We start from the raw sequence: 23,860 nt of genomic DNA, 5'->3' as shown, positions 1-23,860 counted from the left end.
CCCTAACCAAAACATTACCTTGTTTTTTAATTCTTGATAGGACTCTGCCCTATTATTCACCCACTCAGGAACCCCCGCCAGAACGATCACAAATGGATAAGACTCCTCAGGGAGATCAATTCCCTTATGATTGCTCAGAGCATTTGTTCCCATAGGCACCGCTTTAACTTGGGTGTTGTCAATTGTCTGTGTGCCTTTCGGGGTTATCTGACCATGATGTACAGCTATATTGCCTATCTGTGTGTCACTAACTACCTGAGAAGGCATACCCTTAGTTTCCCCCCCCCCAGAATTAAGGTGTACACTACTCTCTTTAACCGGTTTTTCCTTAAAGAAGGACTTCTGGCTGGTTTTTTGAGGGTTAACTAAAGTAGACGCACTATGTTGTGGCTGATGTACTTCCCCCACATTATTAGGCATATTTAAATTAGCGGAAGTAACAATTTGAAGGGCATCTAAATGCGAGCATATCCTTCTTAGTCGTTCGACTATTGGGGAGATTAATGATTTTAACAAGCATTCAAACTTATCCAATAAATGAACAATGTCTCCAGGTCCATTGGAAGCCACATCAGTTTTGTCAGGAAGAAAATTGACTTGGGGGGGCACAGGAATCACCTCCTGTAAAGAGGTATTTTTATTACCTCTCTAAATACCCCTCTTGTGGCCGGATGGTATAACTTTCGATCTCTTGCGGCTCCCCCCCCTTCAATACTCTATCACAGCGTTTACGCTTTAAAGCTAGCGCTGGCGTACTTTCTAGGGACTCATGTGACACTCGATGTTCTGGTACTGGCTCAATACTTTTCCTAATCCCTTTATCCGCACTTGGGTAGGCCATAAAAGAAGCCGGGCTAGCATTCACCCCACTTATATCCGAAATAACGGACTGCTCCATGAGTATGTGATTTAAAGGAGCACTCTGGGTCAACGTAGATGGTGGAGACACTGCAAGTGCAATGTTCCCAAGAGAAGATCTTTTTTGAAGAGCGGGGTCAAGAGATAGACGACGGACCGTTTGGTCGATCTCCTTTTCCAGGGCCGAAGCAGCCATTGTAATAAAAGCGTCTATGGGACCTATAATCCCCTCTGACCCTCCCTTAATACTCAGTTTCTGGCCTCTCAGTGACTTTGATGCCATACTTCCTCCCACACAGGCTACACGTTAAACTTATCAGATATCAAACAAACTCTCTGCGATTGGGAATTAAGAATCAGTACTTTACGTGGGACTCCTAATCCCTTCACCAGCGCAATATCCGAGTCCGTCGGCCAAAGGGAATGGCCCAGACCAGTCTCCTTCAGTCTCTGACTGTCTCAGACTGTCCGCCCTTTGTCCGGGCTGCGTCCCGCTGTGCGCGGGTCCAGTGGTGATTTAATACACCTGGTCCGGGTGTGCTGGGCGTGGCCGAGGTCCCCACAGCCTTGTGGGCACTGTAGTCCTCTCCAGAGGTGTCGCCCCGGTGCTGGAATGAGCAAGCGGGAAACACGAAAAGTTGGTGCAGGTCTATTAAAGGGCTTTCTCCAGTCTTTCCAGTCTGCCCCTGATCCGCAACACGGCCAAACACGATTGCCAGGACTCTCCCCGAGAGAGAACTAAAATGGGGTGAAGAGAGAAGGATGTGTTGAGGCTGAGAGACCGAGAGAGACAGAGGGAGTCTCGCGATGGGAAGAGCTGTATGGAAGATAGATCCATACATGTCTCATTTTTTGTTTAAATTTCTTTATTTGCATTTTTGTATTTTTGTTACAATGTCCACATGGGGTATAGTGCAGTCTGTATGTTTGGTTCCAACTAGTGGGCTTATCTAATACAAATCAAAACACCAAGACATGACAGTTTAAGTACATGACAAATTATAAGCTAATGGCACTATTCGCGATGAGTTACGAAAAGTTACATTTTAACGTTTATTCATAGCAGGAATCGTATGTTCTTAAGTCTTGCTATTTCATGACAGGGTTATGTGTCGACTTGTCTATTGTGGTTTTTGCCAGCCCTGTATGGCCTTTATTGCAAAGAGCAGTATTAAGCATAGTTAATGAGAAAAAGAAGAAATAAACTTATAACATCAAACCAACACACGTGTACCGCTCCAGGCTTTTGCTGATGGTTGAGCCAAAAGGGACGGCAAGACCCCAGGTCCATGTACCACCCTCTCAGTGTGGAGGAAAAGGAATTGCGCTAGCCCCAACCTCTGTACACAGCAGTACCTCTGTACACACCAGTACCACTGTACACACCAGTACCTCTGTACACACCAGTACCCCTGTACACACACACCAGTACCACTGTACACACCAGTACCTCTGTACACACCAGTACCACTGTACACACCAGTACCTCTGTACACACCAGTACCACTGTACACACCAGTACCACTGTACACACACACCAGTACCACTGTACACACCAGTACCACTGCACACACACACCAGTACCACTGTACACACCAGTACCACTGTACACACCAGTACCTCTGTACACACCAGTACCACTGTACACACCAGTACCTCTGTACACACCAGTACCCCTGTACACACACACCAGTACCACTGTACACACCAGTACCTCTGTACACACCAGTACCACTGTACACACCAGTACCACTGTACACACCAGTACCTCTGTACACACACACCAGTACCACTGTACACACCAGTACCTCTGTACACACCAGTATCACTGTACACACCAGTACCACTGTACACACCAGTACCACTGTACACACACACCAGTACCACTGTACACACCAGTACCACTGTACACACACACCAGTACCACTGTACACACCAGTACCTCTGTACACACCAGTACCACTGTACACACCAGTACCACTGTACACACCAGTACCTCTGTACACACCAGTACCCCTGTACACACACACCAGTACCACTGTACACACTAGTACCTCTGTACACACCAGTACCACTGTACACACCAGTACCTCTGTACACACCAGTACCACTGTACACACCAGTACCACTGTACACACACACCAGTACCACTGTACACACCAGTACCACTGTACACACACACCAGTACCACTGTACACACCAGTACCTCTGTACACACCAGTACCTCTGTACACACCAGTACCACTGTACACACCAGTACCTCTGTACACACCAGTACCCCTGTACACACACACCAGTACCACTGTACACACCAGTACCTCTGTACACACCAGTACCACTGTACACACCAGTACCACTTTACACACCAGTACCTCTGTACACACCAGTACCTCTGTACACACCAGTACCTCTGTACACACACACACCAGTACCTCTGTACACACCAGTACCTCTGTACACACCAGTACCTCTGTACACACACACCAGTACCACTGTACACACCAGTACCACTGTACACACCAGTACCTCTGTACACACCAGTACCACTGTACACACCAGTACCAATGTACACACACACCAGCACCACTGTACACACCAGTACCACTGTACACACCAGTACCTCTGTACATACCAGTACCACTGTACACACCAGTACCTCTGTACACACCAGTACCACTGTACACACCAGTACCACTGTACATACCAGTACCACTGTACACACCAGTACCAATGTACACACCAGTACCAATGTACACACCAGTACCCCTGTACACACACACCAGTACCACTGTACACACCAGTACCTCTGTACACACCAGTTCCACTGTACACACCAGTACCACTTTACACACCAGTACCTCTGTACACACCAGTACCTCTGTACACACCAGTACCTCTGTACACATACACCAGTACCTCTGTACACACCAGTACCTCTGTACACACACACCAGTACCACTGTACACACCAGTACCACTGTACACACCTGTACCTCTGTACACACCAGTACCACTGTACACACCAGTACCACTGTACACACCAGTACCAATGTACACACACACCAGCACCACTGTACACACCAGTACCACTGTACACACCAGTACCTCTGTACACACCAGTACCACTGTACACACCAGTACCAATGTACACACCAGTACCACTGTACACACCAGTACCACTGTACGCACCAGTACCTCTGTACGCACCAGTACCACTGTACACACCAGTACCACTGTACACACCAGTACCACTGTACACACACACCAGTACCACTCCCTCGATTGGTGTCATTACCGCATTTGTATCTCTTCTGCCTGGATTGTATACCACTTAGGCATCCACACCTGGCCCCATCACCTCACCTTCTCTTGAATTCTTACCCTCTGAATCTTGGTCTGACTGCTGTAGCTCCACCAGCATCCACCAGCATCGTGTCCCAGTATTGCGCAATGGGGTATTTACGCAAGCCAGCTATCTCCTCCCTGTGCAGTGCGGTGCTTTCTGCCTGCGCCCATACCACCAATGAGCACTTCCAATTATTAAGAGCGGGGGGATGTCTATTTTTTCATCGCCTAGTGATTAGCCTTTTTGCAACAATGAGTCCTAAATCCATGAATCTAGAAGTGACTTTATGTATTTTGCGTCTGAGGGATAATCCCAGTATGCACTCTTCCCATGTATGCAGTCTGGGTCGATCAGTGTGAGCCGCCAGCCCTACTGTCACTTCCTGCCAATGCAATTGTAGCGTAGGACAGGACCACATCATGTGAAGTCAGCGTCCTCCTGTGCTCAACGAGGACACTCCGAGTTAGTTAGTTGGAAGTACTAATTTCATTTGTCTGGAGACCGGTATGCCCTGTGTGTGCTGTACGTCTGTATGACCCGAAAGTTGGTGTTTCGTGGTATCTGCGTAGAGTTGGCCAGGATTGTGTTTCATTCTCCATCCGTCCATGGAGTTCCCCTGTCCTCCTCCCACGACGTATGCAGGGATGTCAGGGGCTGTAGAGTTTGGTTTAGCAAGGCTTCTGTCAGCCAATTTATTTCCCATTAAGTGTAGGTACTGAATCAGCAGATGCATTTGTGGTTCAGTGTTTATGTCTCCCCATGCCAATGTGAGTGACCTTATAATCTAGTTATACAGTAGGAATTGGCCCGCCGGCAAGACGTACTCATGGGACAGTCGGTCAAAAGGTATCAGGGTGCCGTCAGCGAATAAGTCGCCAAGTGTATGGCGTGCCAGTGTGCCAGTGTGTAAGTGTGCTATTTTGAGTACTCGCTTTGTTTTTCGGGGTACACACAAGAGGCAGCACTGGGGCATATGGGGTTTTGTTTCTGGTGAGTTATAGGCTGTGTTTGTGGCAGCGATAGGCTAATGCCAGGTTGGACGGCGACGGGACGGAGGGTCGGGCCATTAGATGAAACAGGTGGTGAATCTTGGACTGTGACCATGGTGGTTGTGACGTAGCCTTATCGGCTGGATTGTGTCCAGCGAGCCATTTCATAACCCATTACAACTGCCTTGCCTGTCAGTAGAGCTCCATGTTTGGGACAGCTAGCCCTCATCTGCACGGAGGTGCATACAGCTTCCAGACTGCTATGCTGTGGCGGCCTGAGTTCCAGATGAAGCCCTGAATCAGCTCATCCAGCTCACGGAACGTTTTAGTGGGGACATAGACAGTAAGGTTTGCAAAGTAGTACAGCAGCTTTGGCAAAATTACCATTTTGGTCCAGGCAATTCTGCCCATCACATTTAGTGGTAGAGTTTTCCAAAAATTAACTTGTGCCCGGATGAAGAATATGGCTCTGACCAGATTACACTCCAAAATGTCAGTGGGACTGTGGTATATTAAAATGCCAAAGTATCTGAAGGTGGATGGTTGCCATTTAAGGAGCAAATTATTTATTAGAAGGTCTGGGTTTCGAGTTTCACTCCCAAAGGGATACAAACACAATTTGGCCCAGTTTAGCTTCAGGCTAGATGTCGCTTCAAACAGCCTCAGTGTTTCCACTATGGTGGTCGGGATTCTATGTAGATCCCTGAGGCAAAAGATCATCCGCGTATGGCGAGACCACATGTAAACCGTCTCCCAGCTCGATCCCCCAGTCTCCCCCCCACCAAGGTATTGTGTTGCTAACAGCACCATGGCCAACGAGAACAACAGCTGGGATAATGGGCAACCTTGTCTGATGCCTCTGTTAAATGGTTATGTTCTTCAACGTGAAGCTTCCTATGCATATCCTGATAGTGGGTTGTGTGTAGAGCAACCTGATTCATTGGAGAAAGGTATCTTCAAAGCCATAGTTGCGCAACACAATGAAGAGATAGGGACATTCGAGCGGGTCAAAGGCTTATTCTAGATCCAGGACCATGCAACTAGAGTTGTGCCAAGCTCGTGTGGCGTACTCCTGGATTCTGAAGAATCTACGTATGTTCAGTGAAGTGTCCCGCGCAGGGACAAAGCCATTTTGATCAGGGTGCACTAATGCTTTCACCAGTGGTGCCAGTCTTGCAGCGATGATGGATGCTAATACTTTGTAGTCCGTGTTAAGTAGGGTCAGCAGTCTGTATGAGCCTAGTAGAGCCGGGTCTTTCCCTGGCTTGGGAAGAGAAACCAAGTCTTGGATTAGACAGCAGGTCAATTGCTACACATTTTTTGATGTGTGCTAACCCCTTTTCCAGCTTTGCAAGATCTATGTCCAGTGCCTTACGCATGCCGGCTTGTGTACCTAGGCAGTGTCCCCCTATCACCAACTTGAAAGCATCCCATTCTATTAAAGCTGATGATGCAGTGTCTGTGTTTTCGTCAAAGTAGTTTGTTGTGGCAGTGCTTAAGGAATATCAGAATGGTTTGATCTCTAATGTTTCAGATTGCATGTGTCACCTGGGGATTTGCGTTGTGTTCTTACCCCAGGATATTTGTAACGTGTGCGGTTGTGGTCAGAGTGGGTTCTCTGAAGATAATGAGGTTCTTCCATAACTGGTAGTAGTTCCTCGGTAACTAGCATTCTGTCAAGTCGGACATGGAAATCAAGTGACCCAGAGTAAAATAAATAGATACGATCTGTGGGGCTCCTGTGCCACCAAGCATCTACTAAGTGTGGTCCAAATGTTTAATACCTTCATGGGCGCAACAGTTGGTGTCCCCTGCAGGGAAGGGATGGAGCGGTCCAGGGACGTATCAAGCACACAGTTATAATCCCCCCTAAGTACCATCGGAGTACTCTGCCAGGTGGACAGTATACTCGATAATGAGTCCTGGATTGCTGCTTGCTCAGTGTTGGGTGCATATATTGAGGCTATTACAACGGGTCTGCCATCTAGCCGGCCCTTCACTATAACGCAAGAACCCTCTGTGTCTATGAGCGATTCCTCTGCTCGAAATGGGGTGCCCCGTTCAACCCATATTAATGTACCTCTGGCGAAGGCTGAATATCCTGTGGCGTGTAATTGGCCCCTCCATCGCCTCCGCAGGTTCAACGCCTCCGGTCCCGTGAGATGTGTGTCTTGTAAGAGGGCTATTTGGACCTGAGGCTGTTTAAGATAGAAATAGATCAGATACCTACGGGAAGGTGTGTGTATCCCCCTTATGTTCCATGTGCATATGGAAGTAGTCTGCGCCGATTACCAGCGGGAGAACCTGGGTCTTCTATAGCCTCTGCTGGTCTACCTATGGGTGGGACTGTCTTGGGCTTCTCAGCTGTGCCACCTTGGGTATTATAATGGTCTGGTGTGTGCAGGTTAACTAAACTAATGACAATAAAAACAGGTAATGCCAATAGGGTGAGCATGCAACAGGCAGTAGTCCAAACCATGAAACAGACAGACATGTCATCAGTGACTAGGGGGTAGGTTCACCCAGACAGAATGTTTCTATGGGTGTGCAAAAGTTTGTGATCTACCCTTTGGCAAATGGAGAATAAGGACAGGGGACTGATGGGCAGTTTTGTGTACCTCCTTGTGTCGACCAGACAGCAATCAAGTTGTTCTATTATGCTATCTGCTGTTTGGGGCATTATTTCCGACAGTGTCCCTGAGTCCTGCCAGCTCAAGATGTCTTCTATGGACTCTGCACCACTTGCTCTGGTCAGTCAGCTGGCCTCTGATAGTGAGTCTCCCTGAAGGGCTTCAAGTTCAGCTGCTGCTTGTAGCGCATTGCTTTGATCCAACCTCATTTGTTCCAAGTTTGGGCCCAGATTCTGGGACAGTGGTTGTTTTTTGCACCTCTTTCCCCCTTGCTTTGTCTTGTCTCAGCATTCAGTGGCAATCTCACCAGTCTTCCCCTAGGCGGCGCATCTTCAGTAGGATTGATTGAGTCTAGCCAATCCCAGGATGCGGTGGGGGTATCAAAGAAGTAAGTTTTACCCTTTGCAATCACTCGCAGGGGGGAAGGGAATAGCAAAGAATACTTTTCCCCACCTGTATTCTCTGCATTTTTCTGGTCTCCTGTAGTATTGTGTCCCTATCTTTAAAGTTCAGTGTGCAGAACAGGAATGGTCTTGGGCCCGCTCCCAGCTTGCTCTTATGCAAAAGTGCTGCGATAGCAATCCTTCTGTCAACAGGGTCCGGATCAATTCTTCTGTGTAGGTTGTTGCATCTCTCCCTTCTTCACCCTCCAGTAGGCCATGACTCTCACGTTATTCTGCCTGGAGCAGCCCTCTGAGTCGTCTACTCAGCTTTCAAGAATTTTCACTCGGGCCATGAGGTCTTTGAGTCACTTTTCCGTGGTCTGCACCTGAGGGGAGTGTTCTTCCACTATTACCTCCAGCTTGCATGTCCTGTCTGTAAGTTTCTGTTGGTCTGCATGTATTAGGATCAGGTCGAGCGCTACCTTATCAATTTTGTTTTCGAGCGAGGTCCGTGTCTGCTCCATTGTGGTGCTCAGCTTCTCCACTGCTGCTAATACTGTGTCTAGTTTATTGAACATGTGGTCTACTGGTGTATCACTGTGCATTTTATCTGATTTGGAGCGGGATTAGGGCAGTTGACCAGTCGGGCCTCCAGTACCTGACCTAAAATGGCCCCTGTGAGACATATGCTGCCGATGTATGTCGTGTCAGTTCCACATGTTCAGTTTACGCAAGTGTTTCTCTATTCAGGTGCGTGGTGGCTCCAACCCAGTAGCCGATTGCTTAGCTTCTCTGCGTGCAGGTTCACAGGTGGAGACCATGGACGTTGCCCCTAGTTTGTTGTTACTAGTCCCTCCTGTGGTTCTGTGAGGCCAACATCTGCTGATGTTGCTCTACTTGCGGCTTTGCCAGTTTACTATGCCTTAGCAGGGGCAAAGGCAAATAATCCACTGTTTCTCAACGATACTGGGTGTTAGATCTGGCACCATTGGTGTGGGTCTCCCTTCCATTTTTTTGATGTTGCCTCCTGTGTTTTTACCATCTTTTGCTGGTCTAGTTGCTTTAGGCACTTTGCCACTGCTGTTCAGTGCCAAAGTGCAAGTGCTCCCTATTATAAATGATTGTAGAATAGAGAGTAGGGGGCGGAGATTTCCTTTCACTGCCTTGAACCCTCATAGAATAGAGAGTAGGGGGGGAGATTTCATTTCAACTACCTGGGCCAGGTTGCTCTCAAACAATGCTGTCTCCACCTCCTGCCAGGAAGCTGCACCCAGGAGGACAGAACTGGTTTTGACTAGGTACAGACACTCTCCGTCTTCAGAGAACAAAGGATTTTGCAGTATAAATATTGGGGTCCAGACCCCAGAACCTTAGATAACTTCAAAGAATCAAGACAAACCTTTGCCAAGGAGAAGAACCGGAGAAGCTGAAGGACGATTACTGCCCCTGTGCTGTTTGCTGTTGGGGTTGGCCTGCAGGGGTTACTTTATTGCCAAGGAAAGGAAAAAATGAACTTTTGTGTGTACTTTAGTCATCTTGAGGAAGATCTCCAAGGGCTTGAAGCTGAGCTTGCATCCTGTTCTGAAGTCTCAGGGACACAAAGACTTCACCACCAGCTCCCCCTGAATTCCCTTGCTGGGAATTCTACCTGCAGTGAGGTGCCTGCTGCTGTTTGGGCCCTCTGAGAGACTGCGTGTAGCTGGGAGCTGGAAGCGTGATGCAATGAGGAGAAGTGCGTTGCCGTTGCAGCAGTTGCCGTCGCATCGCTGAAGAAGCGTACCGCCACAGCAGCTGTTCGCCCTCGCATCGCTGGCGAAGCTTGTCGCATCACCGGAGAAGCGTGCCGCTGCCGCAGAGGTCCCCGTCGCATCACTGGAGAAGCATGTCGCAGGGCCTGTCGCAGCTCCACAGTTCCTCGATTTCACTTCACGGCCGTCGGGCGTGCAGCATCGCATCAAGGTTGTTGCATCGCATCAAAGATGCCATTTTGTTGCATCGCAATGGATCGTCGCATCGCAGCGAGGCGCCATCTTGTCGCATCGTACCTGGAATGCAGTAAGAAACTGACACATTACCTCCTCTCCGTTAAGGAACCGATGCATCACCTCCCCTGCGCTGCAGTAAGGAACCGACGCATCACCTCCCCCGAAACAAGGAACCGCCGCATCACCTTCCCTGCGACCCTTTTGTTTGTTTTGCGTGCTGCATCCAAGGTACTTTGAGAGTAAAGTGTTGCGTTTACCATCTGCATTGTCCTAAGTTATTTCTACCATCTTAAAGTATTATTTTTGATTACTGTATTGTGGATTTTTGTTGTTTGGTCTTGTGTTAAGTCTAGTAAAGATTACTTATTTTTCTAAACTGGTGTGGTGTTCATTTGTAGTGTTTTCACTGTATTACTGTACGTGTTCACAAATGCTTTACACACTGCCTCTCTGCTCGTGCCAAGCTACCAAGGGGGTAGCAGGGGTTATCTAGGAGTGTATCCCCCTTATTCTGACTAGAGGCAAGGGCCCCTATTTGCACAAAGGTGCAAACCATTGCCAACTAGAGACCCCTATTTCTAACACTGGGCAACCCACTATGACTTCCTTCTGGTTTCTGCTCTGTTCTGATGTGCCAACGTCGCTCTGCCCGTTCCGTCTGCAATCTAGCCTCTTGCCTTCTAGTGGGTGTCTTCCCGTGTGCCCAGGCCTTTCTCAAGAAAGCAGGCCATCCTTAGGAAATGCTGCTGTGGGTAAGCACTGCCCTGCTCACTGTGCCCCTCCGCACCACCACTGTGTATGCAGTATCCCCTGTGTAATCTAAGGCTTCTGCTTTTGTCTGGGCCATGACGACCCCAGTCCTGTGTTTTCTATGGAGGGTCTTTATTGTGCCCTTGTTTGCTCTACCCCAGGCCCTTCAAGTCCTCTCTGTTAGCCTTCTCCGTGGCTATTCTTTTCTCCCTTTCAGTTACCTCCTGGCCCACCAGGCCGCTTCTGTGCCCCATGCCCGTCCCCCTCCGCCGATTGCGGAGCGCTTGTGCTGCACAACACCTGCTACGGTGCTGCTCACCACTGTGCTGCCTTGTGGTGATGTACTCATGCGGTTAGTGATCATTTGTTTCTTCAGCGGGGTAGTCTACAAAATTCTCCTCCCGCTGCTGATTAGCCTACGAGCCCCAGGCGCCGGGCCCCTATTTGTTCCTGGTGTGCGGCTGGCCTTTAGTGCTGCACAAACCCCTAGGGATGCAAGAGGGACCCCACCGCTGGTCTCTCCTCGAAACCGCTGTAGCATACTCCCTCAGTTGCAGGAGGGCCTCAACTATGCGCAGCAGCATTAGGACGCATCTTGCATCCCTCTGCCCCACATCGCGTCTCCTCAGTGTTGCCACGTGGCTCCACAGCAGCTCACCAGCAACTGCAAAGCCTGTGGGTTGACCACAAATTTGTCGGGTCCGTGCAGGACGGTATGGTGGCCCTGGGAATACTTCACTCACAACGGCGGAGCTCTAGCAGAGCAGTCCACCATTTTCACCTTCGTAGCCATGCTCCCCTAGATGCATACATGTCTCATACGGCATAGTATGGGCCGGCTTCATATGAATCCAATGCTACCCCGCTATAACATTTGATGCATGTTAATGACTTACGTACTTGGGTCAAGTTTGTAAAAGTTTGGACATTAATCAAACATAAAGCATTTGTGTCAGGGAGTTACATAGTGTGATTGAAGAGATGGATTACTTTTTTAGCTGTATCGTCAATTCATAAAAATTGCAAGAGTAACACAAATCAATATTGAAGGCTCTTCTTTGTGTTCTCCCAATATTCACTTTTTCCGTTATCCCATGAGTTTTAACCAACCCTTGAAGTTATGTCTTGCCTGACCTAAAAAGCATATAATACAATACAAGCCAGGGTGAAGAACCAGAACCTTTTGGGCCTGGCGGCGCAGGGTACGCCTTAATCTCATGGGTTCTCCTGCTCAGCTACACAGAGACACGGGACACTCTGTTAGGCGTTAGAAGATCAGATTTATTAGCTGCAGCTAGTACAGTTATCCCAGAAGTACTTAAGGTAGGTTCTCAGGAGACTGCCACTTCACTCTGTGGCGCATAAACTTTTATACCATATAGGTAACATATACATTAACCAAGTATACACCCAACACATACAAGAAAGAGCCAATAAGGAAAGTTGGAAAACAGGACAGAACCAATAGGAGAGATTGGAAAACAAAAGTGTCAGATGACTCGAAGAAACCTATCCTCCAACTGTGTTTGTCACCCCTCCCTCAAACTAATTCATTAACAGATTCATAACAAACTTGCAGGTGGCGAGATACGTTTGTGTGGGTTGGAGGACAGTTGTGAAATGAGAGAATGCTAGCAGAAGACAGTGAAGGCCAGACGATAAGATAAAGTCAGAAAAGAATAGTGTGAACCAACAGATAGTTGAGACGGGGATTAGGAAAACCAGACAGGGATTAGTGTACTCGGCCAGACCTAACACCAGCTTTGCAAATAGAGGTAGAAGGGCTATTTTAACATGAAGCTGCAGAAAAAGCAGAATAGACTTTGCTCGCCGTGCTGCCTGACTGATGGCAACACAAAATGGCGGCGGAGCACAAAATGGCGGGTCGATTCGATCGCGATCGGAAATCGAAGTTCCTCAGACCCTCCTTTTGCCAGAACTCAGGCAAGATAGACTCATGTTAATCTGAGTCAATGTCGATAGCCATGAGGTCATCGAGCTGTTGCTGTAACATCATTCTTATGTTTTCTGTTCTTGGTGATTTGGGCTTAGGGATGCATATAGTAGCACATAGGTCACAGATGGCGGGACCACAGTGCATACAAAGGCAACAGGAGAAAATAATGGTCAAAATTATTCCAAGAAATGTCAATGCTTTCCAACCCCATTTGGACAGTAGTCCCCAAAACCACTCCGAAAAGGACCAATCTCCTTCGTCCTGGTGAATCGACTCAGAGATTATATGCAACCTGGAGATAGCTTGGTATACTGTCGGAGCGTCATTAGGTATGAAAATACAGCAACTTGACCCGATCAATTTGCACACTCCACCACGATCTGCAAGAACAAATTCTAAGGCAACTCGATTTTGTAAGGTCATAAGACGGTCCGCCTGTAGTTCTGCCGTGATATTACTTAAGGCTCCTACAGTGATGTCTATTGTGGTTTCTATGACACGGACTAGTTGCCTTATATTTCTGCTGTTGGCCATTGGACCCCAAAAAGGAAGAAATCCTTTGAGGAAATCTCCTCCCTCTTGTCCTGCTGTGTCTTTCGAATCAATAATCCCTCTGCCATATCTGTTTCGATGATAGTTTGCAGAAGCGGTGTATGTAGGGGGAAGAAGGAAAGCTATATAGCAGGTACCAGAAAAACCCATTGGTAACCATGTGTAAGCTCTATTGTGGCAGATAAAATATGTGCCCTGAGATGGCACTAGAGGAGGCGAGTTCTGAGAGGAATAAACATACGTGTGGGAACAGTTATTTCTTTGTATGGTGTCAGAAGAGCGATCATTAATTTGCAGACAGAAATTTCCCTGATGAGGAATCGTCCAAATTGGTGGAGATTTTCTTTGTTTGATCTTATCACTAAGGCTAGTGACATAATGGGTGACGTTCCAGTTTGTATACGCTTTTCTTTCATCCACGGAAATCTTACTATTTTCCATGATTTTAGCCATAGCTACCATTCCCTTAATTAATGAGCTATGACTGAAATCTGGACCACCAATATGTGAACTAATGGATCGTCTGAACTTACTTTGGTAGGCATTGGAGAAAATGACAAAATAAGCCCAAGCGGAACCCTCATAGGAGAACGGGAGAACTAAATATGGCATTCCTTTCTCTGTGGTATGTGGCATAAGTCCACACACCCAACAGTTAGTCGTATTGACCACTAACTGGTGTTGATGTAACAACTGGACAAAAGAATTGTTGTAATATTCAGTTCTTCTAATGAGTTCATGTTGAGGAAGGGTATGAAAGAGATGTGGAGAGACAGTAGAAGAAGACGGAGAGGAAGAAGGAGAGACTACTTTTTGCTGCAGAGCATAAACAATCCAACCTGTAAACGCCAAAACAATACACAATAGTATAACGATACATAAGGTTATATTAAAATGACTGTACATTAATTTACAGGATTCTTTCTTCATTCCATCCTTTCTCTCTCTTTTGCCTAGTGTAATTTCCATCTTTCTAATGGATGCTCACGGCAATCTTCCTCGAACACTCAATTATGATTATCTGACGTCCTATGACATTGCAAGTCCTGCAGGCCTATTTCCACTACACAGGTCACAATCAAGACTCCTACCGTGACCCTGCAACCGGGACAGAATACTACACAAGAGAGAAAAAAAATCTTAAGTGTTCTTTTGTCTAGGTCTCAGATTGTACCGTTCTTTTCCAGGAGTGCTTTGATTTTGAAACAATGTTCGTGGATTGGTCGTATCTAAGCGACGATGCGATGGTATTCCTTCTTGAAGAATGTCGTCGTCCTCTTTCTCAGACAGTGTCCCATTCAGGCGTGCATCACTAAAGGGCACGAATCGTGGAACCTTCTCGCTCTCAGAGTCACCAATGCCCCTACGCACCCATTGATCGTAAGGTAAGGGCAAAGGCACTTTCTTACAATGCACGCCGTGAATCCAATTTTTCTTTCCTTCGACTTTAACTGCTGTTCTCGTGGTGAGCAAAACCATTTGGGGCTCTCTCCATCTGTGCTCCAAATTTCTCGTTCTTTGGAAATTCTTGGTGCAGACCCAGTCACCTGGTCGGATGGAATGACCTGGGTCTGTGGAAGCCTCTGGTAAAGCACTCTGAACCTGTTGATGGAGAACACGCAATTTAGTCGTAAGATCATGCAAGTAGTCAATCAACATTGGATATGGCAAGTCTGAGTATTTCTTAGGGCGAGAGACTCCCCATACATTAGCTGGGCGTCCAAAAACCACTTCGTAAGGGCTAAGTCCCAAACGAGAAGGTACTGCAGTTCTGGTGGACAGTAGAGCTAATGGCAAAGCATCGGGCCAATTGAGTCCTGTACTAGCCTGAACCTTTGCTAACTTTAACTTCAATGTGCCGTTGTAGCATTCCACTAAACCCGCTGATTGTGGATGATTTGCCGCATGGAACTTTTGCTTGATACCAAGACCTGCACAAACTTTTTGCATGACTTGGCCAACAAATTCGCTCGCATTGTCACTCCAGACAATGCGCGGCAAACCAAACCTAGGGAAAAATTCTTTCAGTAGAATTTTTAGCTGTGGATAAAGCTGTGTTGTCTTTTAGAGGGTATGCTTCCATCCATCTTGAAAAGGCGCATACTACCACCAGAACATATTTGAGGTTGTTGCATCGCTCCATGTGAATGTAATCGATTTGCAACACCTCAAATGGATATGTCGGAGGAGCAAAGTGACCCGCTGGAGTTGGGGTTCCCTTTCCCGGGTTGTACATCAAACAAACAATACAATGTTTCACTATATTGTCTGCACATTTTGGGATTTGTTCATTTTGCCACACTGGAGCTAGAAGCTTGCATATACCTTTTGCACTTAGGTGAGCTGGACCATGTGCCATAGTAACCACTGGAAGTACATAGGCATCTGGTAACAGCCAACGTTGGTGTTCAGATAATTCCACCCGACAACCCATCTCATCTAACATTCCCGTACTTTCTCTCCACTTGCTCAACTCTTTCTCTGTAGCCTCTTTCTGAATCGCTCTTACACTTTCCACTGTATCCTCATACATTCCTCTCTCTCTAACCCAATTCGCAGGACCCGCCACATACATTTGACTTGTTGCATCTCTCGCTGTCTTTTTCGCTACTTCGTCTGCAAATGCATTTCCTCGACCAACGTCATCTGTAATCTTTTTGTGTGCACTGCACTTCACAATCGCTATTTGGGTGGGTAAGGCAAGTGATTCAAGAAGATCAGTCACTAACTGACCATGTTGTATTTTGGTGCCATGTGAAGTGAGAAATCCCCTTTCCTTCCAAAGACGCCCAAAATTGAACGCTACACCAAAGGCATACTGACTGTCGGTATACACGTTCACTCTCTTCCCTTTTGAAAGTACACATGCTCTCGTTAAAGCTATCAATTCTGCTGCTTGGGCTGAATTATGTCTAATACGTGCTGTTTCCACAACTGTATGCAAAGTAGTTACAGCATAGGCTGAAACTGTATCTCCATTAGGCATTTTAAAACAAGAACCATCTACCCATAGAGTTCCATCCGGATTCTCTAGCGGTGTGTCTTTCAAGTCAATTCTTCCTTTTGTCTCTTCCTCAGTACGAAAGAAACAATCATGTTGCTCCTCAACACTTTTCTCATCTGGAAGGGGCAACAGAGTGGCTGGATTTAGGGTATTACATCGTTTGATGTGTACGTGACTAGCCAACAGCGTCAGCTCGTATCCAGTTAGACGAGCACTTGTAAGATGCTGCATTTTCGTTCTATTTAGTAAGGTATCCACTGCATGTGGTACCATGACAATGAGAGTGTTATCCAATACCACTCCAGCAGATTGTCGAATAGAAATTGCTGCTGCTGCTGCACTTTGAGGCAACTGGGCAATGCTTTAGCTACTGGGTCTAACGTAGCCGAAAAATATGCGCATGGTCGCTGTTTGTCTCCAAATCGCTGTGTTAAAACTGACAACGCACAACCTTCTCTCTCGTGAACATAGAGCGTAAAAGGCTTACTGTAATCAGGAGTACCCAATACAGGAGCAGAGCACAGAGCAGTACGTAAGTCGGTAAAACTCTTTTGGCACTTATCAGTCCATGGAAGGGGCTGAGGCGTATCTTTTAAAGTGAGTGCCGACAAAGGTTTGGCTTTCAGAGAGAAGTTAGGGATCCACTGCCTACAATAAGAAGTAATACCCAGAAAGGCACGTACCTCTCTTTGTGTGGATGGCACAGACATTTGCGTAAGCGCCTGAATTCGTTCTGGCGTCAATCATCGTCCCTCCTTTGATAGGAGATGACCCAAGTAGGTAAACTCTCTACGAACATATTGTAGTTTGGAGGGTGAAACCTTATGATTCAGATCAAATAGATGGCGTAGCAATGCAACAGTGACATTTTTGTAAATATCTTCTGAGTCAGCAGCGATTAACAAGTCATCCATATATTGGATAAGAGCAGCACCAGACGGCAAATGAAAAGTATCAAGATGACATTTTAAAGCTTGGCTGTAAATGGAGGGACTTTCACAATAGCCTTGAGGTGCGCGCTTAAACCGGAAGCTTCGGCCTCCAAGAGAGAAGCCAAAAATGTCCCTACTCTCTTCTGCAATGGGAAGACTAAAGAAGGCATTCTTTAGATCGATAACAGAAAACCAGGTCGCTGTAGAAGGTATCATTGTCAACAGAGCAGTGATATCCGATACTACGGGAAACTGCGGCACAACAATTTTGTTTACCTCCCGGAGATCAATCACAAAACGATATACAGGTGGCTGAGAAGGATCAGTGCGTGTAAGAACAGGAAGAATAGGACTATTGCATGTGTTACCTCTTGTTTCCTCAACCACACCCTTCTGAATCAAGTCATGAATGATTTCCAAAAGCGCTTTTTCACCTTCAGTAGAAATTCTATACTGCGGGATACGCGGTAATTCTACATTGGGCTTAAGAGTGACAACATAAGGTGGAATCTCAAGACAACCCACATCGTTCGGACCCGTGGTCCAAAGCGTTGCTGGAAGAGAAAGCAATTCAGGTGGAAACTGATCTTTGGACAAATACATTGGAGAAATCAGTTTCTGTCCTAAAGTAAGATGTACACCAGATGGAGAACAATATATCGTAGCATACATTCTTTCCAATAAATCCAGACCCAACAGATTCTCACCGCAACCATTCGTCAAGAGGAGTGGAGCTTCCAAATCATAAGGGTCAATTGAAATAGGCAAAGGGCAAGAAACTGGGTTATAAACAGGGGCGCCAGAAAATCCTACAGAAACATTCGTTAAGCCAGACAAAGGTGCCCCAGGGAGTTTAGAATGAATAATAGAACTTCTCATCGCCCCAGTATCTAGGAGAAATGGCTCTGAAACACCCATTGTAGTGACGTTAACATAAGGTCCATTCTGATCTACTGGAATTGATACAACTCCCTTACTTTGTCCATGGCTGTCCTAGTTAGTGTGAAGACTCTCATTTCCGTTTTCAATATAATCATCTTCGTTGTAATACTGAGTAGACCTAACATTTTGCTGATCAAAATAGTTCACAGAATTGGGAGAAGGAAGGGCACGCTGTTCTTGAGTCAACACACCTCGACCTCTACCTCTGTTTGCTGACTGGAGGCCAGCACGACCTCGTGGAGCAGATAATGCTCCATTGCGCTGCAATAAAACCGGACAACTATTCTTAAAATGACCTTCTTCTCTACAATAGGCACATTGATTAGGTCCTAACAAAGGTCGCGGAATATATGGCTCGGGTTTTTGATACAACCTCTGAAACTGCGGAGGCTGTTGAAACTGAGGCTGAACATAGCGAGGAGGATAAGCTTGTTGCAAGAGAACCTTCGTTTTTAATTCTTTCGTCTTTTTCTCTTGCTTTTCCTTCTCTTCTTTATCTCTGTTTTCATAATATTGTGCAGTAGCCAATATCTGGGCAGAAGAAGAAACAGCCCATGAACTTTCAGAATCTTTCAATTTGTGTGACAACTAGGGAAGCAAATTAAATACAAATTTGTCCACAAATAATCGCTGACCACCCTCTGTAGCCATATCTTGACCACTGTGATCGATAAATGTCTCCTCGAAACGAGTGAAGAAATCAGAGACACTTTCATCTTTCTTTTGTTTGCATGCTGCTAGTTTATCCCAGTTAACTCTCAATGCAGGCATCATAGTTTTCATTAATGTAATAATCCTACCAGGGAGTTCCGAAATCAATGCTTCAGGCTTTGCACCACCCACTTGGTCTCTATCTGTGGTAGTTATAACATCCCAAGTAGCACCTAATTCCTGTGCGTGATTCTCCTTACGAATCTTAGCCCATATTGTCTGTGGGACTACATTTCCCATCAACATATCAAAGTCAGCTAAATTCATGATGCAAGCATCAACTGTCTGTGATAATTCTTTATAATAACCCGCAGGGTTCTTACGAGGATCTGGTAGAGTCTGCTTAAGGGCCAAAACTTCAGATCATTTCCATGGAACATGTACCCATATACGCTGAAAATGAGCAGGAATAGCTGCATTAGCGCCTACTGCTGCAACCTCTTCCTTCCATACTGGAGGAACCTCTCTCATGGGATAGTTTTTCAGTGTCAACCTAACCGACGGATCAGAGTCAAGGAAAGCCTGAGAGAGCAATAAGGATCTATAAGAAATAAGTGTCCTTTCTCAACCTTAGAACCCACAACAAGTCCTTTATCAAAATCAGCCTGAACATCTAACAGATCTTGTGGGATCGGACTTGAATTCACATCTTCCCATTCTTTAATGAGAGTATCGCACATTGCATTAAAAACATATCTTTGCGTAGGCGCATTCCATTGTGAGAAAGTAGGCATAATATCGGGCACACTATACTGGGGACCCTTCTTGATCCATTAACGTGCGAGAGAGTCTAACCTTTCTCGTTCTTCAAAATCTGGGAACTGACTACGAGACTGTCTTCGAGCAAAAGCCGGAGACACATTTAAAGCTCCAAAGAAAGGAGATAGAATACCAGTGACAGTGTCTGTGAGACGCTTACGCACAGATGGAGAATTAGACATAAGAATTGGAGACAAAGTATTAGGAGAACTGACAGGAGGAGAACCGATAATTGCAGGAGGAGCAGAAGGCAAAGGAGATCTAAGATCAGGAGATGAGGGCAAAGAAGTTGAAGTTAATGGTAAAACTGGCAGAAGCGGTAATACTGGAGGAGGCAAATGCGGAAGAGCCAGAACAGGCGGAGGTACCGCTGGCGGCTGAACAGGCTGTAACAATTGGGGTCCATTAGCACTTTGTGCATAGGGCGGAGGCAACCTCAATAAATGAGACATTAAGGGATCTTCTTCTATATCTTTCTTGTTTTCAGAAGGGGAAACAGGCAACACCGGATAGCATTTATCTATTGCCTTTCGATGCTGTCTCTCTGAAATTTCAGTCGCATTATCAATTTCATCATCTTTGAATTGTTGGGCAGCCTGTATAATTGTCATACCCTGTGCTTTCCTATCTCGTTTTGCTTGCTTAATTTCTCTCTGTTTGGCTTCCTTACGCCAAAGGCGGAAAGAGTCAAACATTGCCGGCCGGGCTTTTCTTTTGAATAGAACTGCTTCCAAATTATCTAGCACATCGGGATCAAAGCTACCATTTTCTGGCCATTTTAAAACACCATCTTTCTTCATGTATCGGGTCCATGCCTCGTTAAAGGCAATGGGGCCAATACCATGTTTCGAATAGAGCTCATATGTGGGAGTTCCAACTGAAGGAATCGGACAAGAGTCCTCAAGTCGGGAATCCCTATTACAACCAAAGCAACAAAGTTTTCCAAACTTAGTCAGACCAGGCATCTCATGATTTCACATGACTGTTCACAAACTTCAAGGGAGTAAAACTCAGTTTACGCAGTACAAATGCACTTACCCTCGGCTTCGGCTATTGCAATAGTCGAATCTAAGGACTACAAATGCTAAAAAGACAAAGGACGAAAATTGTGGGCGCGACCCACGAAGATACTTAATTAAGGACGTCTTCTCACACCAACAGAGGCCTGTCTACCGTCTCGCCTTACCATACATCATCAAAGGAAGGGCCAAGGCAGGGCGGCAGTCAGGGCAGCGGTTGTTAGTAGCCGTCAGGAAGGAGTAACCGCGCTGCAAAAGACCTTCGGACCACTTTCGACATACAGGGGTCGCTTAATGTGGCTCGCGAATCCTCCGGAATTTTCTTGCGGGGTTCCTCACGACCTTCGGGCAGAACTAGTACCACTGAAACCGCCCCACGTTGGGCGCCAGTTGAAGAACCAGAACCTTTTGGGCCTGGCGGCTCAGGGTACGCCTTAATCTCCTGGGTTCTCCTGCTCAGCCACACAGAGACACGAGGCACTCTGTTAGGCGTTAGAAGATCAGATTTATTAGCTGCAGCTAGTACAGTTATCCCAGAAGTACATAAGGTAGGTTCTCAGGAGACTGCCACTTCACTCTGTGGCGCATAAACTTTTATACCATATAGATAACATATACATTAACCAAGTATACACCCAACACATACAAGAAAGAGCCAATAAGGAAAGTTGGAAAACAGGACAGAACCAATAGGAGAGATTGGAAAACAAAAGTGTCAGATGACTCGAAGAAACCTCTCCTCCAACTGTGTTTGTCACCCCTCCCTCAAACTAATTCATTAACAGATTTGTAATAAACTTGCAGGTGGCGAGATACGTTTGTGTGGGTTGGAGGACAGTTGTGAAACGAGAGAATGCTAGCAGAAGACAGTGAAGGCCACACGATAAGATAAAGTCAGAAAAGAATAGTGTGAACCAACAGATAGTTGAGACGGGGATTAGGAAAACCAGACAGGGATTAGTGTACTCGGCCAGACCTAACACCAGCTTTGCAAATAGAGGCAGAAGGGCTATTTTAACATGAAGCTGCAGAAAAAGCAGAATAGACTTCGTTCGCCATGCTGCCTGAGTGATGGCAACACAAAATGGCGGCGGAGCACAAAATGGCGGGTCGATTCGATTGTGATCGGAAATCGAAGTTCCTCAAGGGTTGACTATATATGTCTATATAGGTAAACTAGACAAAGGCTTAAAGAGTCAAGTTAACTAGGGTGCCATATTCTAGAACAAAATTCACATTAAAAAAAAAACTAAACAAATTAGGGCATGTTAGATCTGTCAGCGTGGTCTTCTCCCAAACATTTTGCCTCTCCCCCTTTGTTTTTCTGAAATATCTGTAATGCTAAATTACTATTGTTCACTTACCTAAAGATGGTACAATTGGCTTATACCCAATTGGCATATTTAATTTAGTTATAAGTCCCTTGTAGAGTGGCAAACCATATACCCAGGGCCTGTAAATTAAATGCTCCCAGAGGGTCGGCAGCACTTATTGTGCAACCCACTTAAGTAGCACCTTAAAAGATGTCCCAGGCCTGCCACTGCACCCTAAATGCAGTTTTAAACTGCCATGTCAACTTGGTATTTGAAACCTCTTGCCAAGCCTTAAACTCCCCCTTCAGTACATTCAAGTTCTAGGTATCTCATAGGCAAGGATGCTGTGTAACTAAAAGGTTGGACATATACTTTTAAGTTTTGCATCTACTGGGGGTGAAAAACCCCTAAATTCATTTTATACTACTGGAGGCCTACCCGTCCCAAAGGATAACATTGGAGGTTCCTTATTACATTTACAAATCTGTAATTTCCAATTAAGAGCAAGTGCATATCTCATGTTTGGTGTCTTTGGAATTGTAATGAAAAACCCTCATAGTGGTAAAGTCAGTTTTTGATTACAATTTTGGAAATGCCACTTTTAGAATGCAAAAACAACAATTGATGGACAGAATGCTGAACAAGGTCTAACATTAACCCCAGTACAGAGATCCGGGCCTAAATCCATTGTTTTTTTGCTCCCCGTGCCATTCCAGAAACCCTGAAACCGGTCCTAGGATTCTTGTTTCCGGTCCAGGGAGGACCTTGCTTGGCAGTTCGGACTGTACTATTCCCATGAGGCACAGGGTCAAGACTGATTTGCATATGGCCAGGTCTAAACTGGGGTGGCATGGTGAGCAAAAGAATGATCGATTTAACCCAGATCTCTTGACTGGGGGTGAATGTTTTGATTTGTTCTACATTCCATCCATCTATTGTGTGTCTTTTGCTTTCTCGCCCTAGGTGTGCCAGGTATGCCCAGACGTGGGTCCTGGGCTCACTGTGTCACTGGAATCAAGCTATCCTGCCTGAAGAGGGGTTAAACCCCGAAACCGGTCCTAGGATGCTTGCTTCCGGTCCAGGGAGGACCTGGCTTGGCAGTTCAGGCTGGACTGTTCCCATGAGGCACAGGGTCAAGACTGATTTGCGTATGGCCAGGTCTAAACTGGGATGGCATGGTGAGCAAAAGAATGATGGATTTAACCCAGATCTCTTGACGGGGGGGGAGAATGTTTTGATTTGTTTTGCATTAAGTCCATCAATTGTGTGTCTTTTGCTTTCTCGCCCTAAGTGCGCCAGGTATACCCAGACGTGGGTCCTGGGCTCACTGTGCCACTGGAATCAATCTATCCTGGCTGAAGAGGGGTGAAACGACGAAACCGGTCCTAGAATGCTTGTTTCCAGTCCAGGAAGGACCTGGCTTGGCAGTTCAGGCTGGACTGTTCCCATGAGGCACAGAGTCAAGACTGATTTACATATGGCCAGGTCTAAACTGGGGTGGCATGGTGAGCAAAAGAATGATGGATTTAACTCAGATCTCTTGACTGGTGGTGAATATTTTGATATTTTTTGCATTCCGTCCATCAATTGTGTGTCTTTTGATTTTTCTGCCCTTGGCTCTTTTGTGCCTAAACCCTGTATTGGGTTATATAACTGGTTATAAGTGACAGTTAAACTTTGTGAATTTCTACAAGACAGTCACACAATAGAGGAGTTAGGTGTGCCTGATAT

At 46.2% G+C, this 23,860-nt stretch overlaps 1 protein-coding gene across 2 annotated transcripts in view; it reads left to right on the top strand.

The window, feature by feature from the left end:
- LOC146813693 (solute carrier family 22 member 7-like) overlaps positions 1 to 23,860 on the top strand; it is a 333,280-nt gene that overhangs the window by 26,793 nt on the left and 282,627 nt on the right. The window contains exon 1 of one of the 2 annotated variants that reach the window (XM_085610182.1): positions 14,699 to 14,834. The exons of the other annotated variant lie outside the window; for it this stretch is intronic. The gene's annotated coding sequence lies outside the window, so the exon portion shown is untranslated. Of the gene's footprint in view, positions 1 to 14,698; positions 14,835 to 23,860 lie in introns of those variants that run through there. 2 annotated transcript variants of the gene reach the window in all.

Source organism: Triturus cristatus, chromosome 6 (assembly GCF_964204655.1).
Source record: "Triturus cristatus chromosome 6, aTriCri1.1, whole genome shotgun sequence".
Taxonomy (NCBI): Eukaryota; Metazoa; Chordata; class Amphibia; order Caudata; family Salamandridae; genus Triturus; species Triturus cristatus.
The sequence above is the reverse complement of the archived record's forward strand: the minus strand, read 5'-3'. Positions and strand labels throughout refer to the sequence as shown.